The sequence below is a fragment of the Bison bison genome, unplaced genomic scaffold, assembly GCF_000754665.1.
Source record: "Bison bison bison isolate TAMUID 2011002044 unplaced genomic scaffold, Bison_UMD1.0 scf7180017864326, whole genome shotgun sequence".
NCBI classification, from domain to species: domain Eukaryota; kingdom Metazoa; phylum Chordata; class Mammalia; order Artiodactyla; family Bovidae; genus Bison; species Bison bison.
The window spans coordinates 427682-431649 of record NW_011494898.1 but is presented as its reverse complement, the minus strand read 5'-3'; the positions used below and the strand labels follow the sequence as shown (position 1 = coordinate 431649).

At 43.8% G+C, this 3968-nt stretch overlaps 1 protein-coding gene across 1 annotated transcript in view; it reads right to left on the bottom strand.

Annotated features, from left to right (window-relative positions):
* Positions 1 to 3968, bottom strand: part of MTAP (methylthioadenosine phosphorylase) — a 46386-nt gene that overhangs the window by 41215 nt on the left and 1203 nt on the right. The gene's annotated exons all lie outside the window — the stretch shown is intronic.

Below are 3968 nucleotides of genomic sequence, written 5' to 3'. Positions count from 1 at the left end.
CTAGTCAAGGCTATGGTTTTTCCAGTGGTCATGTATGGATGTGAGAATTGGATTGTGAAGAAAGCTGAGCGCTGAAGAATTGATGCTTTTGAACTGTGGTGTTGGAGAAGACTCTTGAGAGCCCTTAGACTGCAAGGAGATCCAACCAGTCCATTCTGAAGGAGATCAGCCCTGGGATTTCTTTGGAAGGAATGATGCTGAAGCTGAAACTCCAGTACCTTGGCCACCTCTTGCGAAGAGTTGACTCATTGGAAAAGACTCTGATGCTGGGAGGGATTGGGGGCAGGAGGAGAAGGGACAACAGAGGATGAGATGGCTGGATGGCATCACTGACTCAATGGACATGAGTCTGAGTGAACTCGGGAGTTGGTGATGGACAGGGAGGCCTGGCATGCTGCAATTCATGGGGTTGCAAAAAGTCGGACACGACTGAGCGACTGAACTGAACTGAATGATACTCTATTCAAAGTTCTTACAAAATATTGGCTCTATTTTCCTGTGTTGTATATCCTTGTTGGTTTTTAATTTTATACATAGTAGTCTGTATCCCTTAATTCTATACTCCTATCTTACCCCACCCTCTTCCTTCTCCCCACTGGTAATCACTAGCTTGTTCTCTGAGTCTGTTTTTTTTTGTTATAGACATTTGTTCATAGATTCCACATACAAGTGATAAAGAGTATTTGTCTTTGAGTTATTTCACTAAGCCTAATACTTTCTAGGTCCATGAACACTGTTGCAAATGGCAGAACTTCATTCTTTTTTGTAATGGCTAATATTCTATTGTGCACACACACACACACACACACACACACACCATTTCTTTATCCATTCATCTGCTGATGAGTACTTAGGTTGCTCCCATCAACATGATATTTGTAGACCCTTCATTTATTTATTTTTGGCTGTGTGAGTCTTCATTGTTGCATGTGGGCTTTTCTCTAGTTGCGGTGAGCAGGGGCTACTACTTTTCACTGTGGCCCGTGGGCTTTACTGCAGTAGCTTCTCTTGTTGGGGAGCATGGGCTCTAGGCATGAAGACTCAGTAGTCATGGCTCTCGAGCTCTAGAGTGCAGGCTCAGCAGCTGTGGTGCAGGTGCTTAGTTGCTGCACATGTGGAATCTTCCCAAACCAGGGATCAAACCCATGTCCCCTACACTGGTAGGCATGTTCTTAACCACTGGCCCACCAGGGAAGTCCTGTCGACTTTTTGATGATAGCCATTTTGACAGGTATGAAGTGATCTCATTGTGGTTTTGATTTGTATTTCTTTGATGATTAGTGACATTGAGCAGAATTTGACTATTTTTGGAGAATGGTCTTTGAACAAGTAACATTAACTGAGGTCTTGGGGTGGGGGCGCTAATCCAAAATAACTGCAGGGTCAGAGCATAATGGTTTTAATTTAACCCAGCTCTCCTTGCAAAGTCAAGGTATTATTCTAATGGGTCAAAGTGTTAGTCACTCAGTCCTGTCCAACTCTTTGTGACACCATGGACTATAGTCTGCCATGCTCCTCTGTCCATGGAATTTTCCAGGCAAGGATGCTGGAGTGGGTTGCCAGTCCCTTCTCCAGGGGATCTTTCTAACCCAGAGATCAAAAAAAAATGCAATCTGCATTGCAGGCAGATTCTTAGCCACCAGGTAAGCCCAGCCTCTCCTTAATCTGTACAACTGTGAGAATCAAATGAAATAATGCATGTATATCTGTCACTGTTCCTATACACCTTCTCACCTCCAGCAAAAGTAAAATAAAAAAAGCTTTCCTTAATGAAACAACAACAAGCCCCTTATCTCTGTCTTTCTCTGCTACTCAGAACACAACCCTGGCTGTGTCGTCTCCTCACCAGGTGGTCTGTGCCTCAGGGGTGCCCAACCAAGTGCGGAGGCTCTCCTGGGAGGTGCCTGGGAACCCACAGGGATATTTCTGGCCGTCACCATGACTGGGGGGAGTGCTACCAGCATTTTGTGGGGAGAAGGGACCCAGGATGTGTTTGTTTTATGTCCAACAGTGCTCATGACAGTTCTACTAAGGGAGGAACCGTCCTGTCCTTGGGTCTCTAGGCAAAAAACAAAGGCTCGTTGTCATCTGGTTTCCAGTTGGGGTCTGTGGGTTGTCTACCAGTTTTTAAGGTCACTCAAGGACTTTTCAGTGTAAGGTCTACACTCAGCCAGCAAAAAGGAGAGTTTCAAAGGCCTGTTCTCCACAATCTACACTCCATAACTTGCCCATCATCCCCCTTACTACCATTTAGTTTACAGCCCACTACCCGACTATGATGGGACCACATCCCCTCCTTGTCATAGCAGTCATGTAAACATGATAGATTTTTAATCTCTCAGAGTAAAAGCTGGGCAGCTACCTAAGGGAGCCATGGCCCATTAAAGGAGCCCCTCAGAATGGTAAAGACTGGTTCAAACCTTCTACATGGTTAAGCATGCCACCCGCCCATGCCTGGTGCTGTAGGATATGGTATCTCTGAGGTCCTCTCAGACAATGGCTGCTATTAATTCTGTGGGAGAGTGTCCAGAAGGCACTTAGGAGGCTGCTTGCGTATGGACACACTTTATAACCCCTCTTCTTTAAAGCTGCATGACCTTTCTCAACACAGTAAAACAGGGCACAGGGACCACACGTGTCAGAGTTCAGAAATGGCTCACAGCATCTAACTGGTGGAATATCTACACCAGTTCAATCACTGTCTAGGTCCAACTGTGTAATTCTGGACTCTTCAGGTGACCTTTCTGGGCCTCTGAAAAAAGAGGTATGTGTGGTTATTGGTCTTAAGAAACACTCTAGCTCTACATTTTATGAGCTGGGGCTAGGATATGGTTTTCATTAGCTTATTTTGCTCAGGACATTAGCATCTCATGTTCTTTATATAGGATGTTGCCTCAACAGTCTGGCAGAAATGGTGTAGGAATGAAGGAATTGCAACAGCAAAGTTTTCATCTGTTCTGACTCCAAAGAGAAATCAGCAGGCAGGCCCAGCACTATTTGTACCTATTAATTTTATATTCAGCAGCTGGTCAAGAACAAATATATATCATTCAATATTTATATCAGAGTTTTAATCACAGTGCCCATTCTTCACTTAAATACACTGCACTGATTTTACAAGGAAACTGCGTGGTAGGGAGAATGCTAAACGAGGTTAAAGTGATACTGTTTTAAATATCACCCCTCTCTATCTTTAACATCACTTTAAGTGTATTCCTGTAAGAGAAAGGCAATAGTTTCTTGCTTGCCCACTGAAAGCTGCAACCTAATTTAATTTTTGGAAAAAAGACAATCAAAATTAATCTCAACCCTCTCACTTGAAAGCGCTACCACTGAATAAGTTTCAGCCATGTGCTAAAAGACAATACAATTCTAATGTCCCAGCAAACCCTACAGTAAGGTTCCCATTTTACTGAAATGAAGAAGAGCTTCATAAAAATTCTGCTTTGTTCTCGATGCCTGATAAGGAAGAGGCAGTCTACAAATACTTGTTTAATGCAAGATTCTTTTCAAAATGGAAAAAGGAATTTAGTATCTTAAGTGTGACTGCAACTCTGTCCACCCCACCCCCTTTTCATCTAGTGTCTCTGATAGCTGCAAGGGCTACTAAGGTAATCACTCTGGCTGAGTACACACTGACCACTGATTTGCTTTCTCCAGGGGAACTGAAAACTGATTCCACAAAACATGGAATCATGGACCTTCCTATCTCATCAGCCAAGAATGTCTAAAGCCAGACAAGTTAATTGACCTCTTAACTGGTTAGGCCTGAAAGCAATGTTAACTTTGATCATTAATTTACTTCTGTGGACTGTAATTCTACATTCTCCCCCCACCCCCGGCAACCGGGACCAACAGGAAGAAGTGCTTAAAAGCCCCTGGGAAACTCGTTGCAAACCTAGAAACTAGGGCCTTCCTCTGGTCAAAGCTCCCACAGCACAATGATCCCTTATATGGAGACTCCTGAG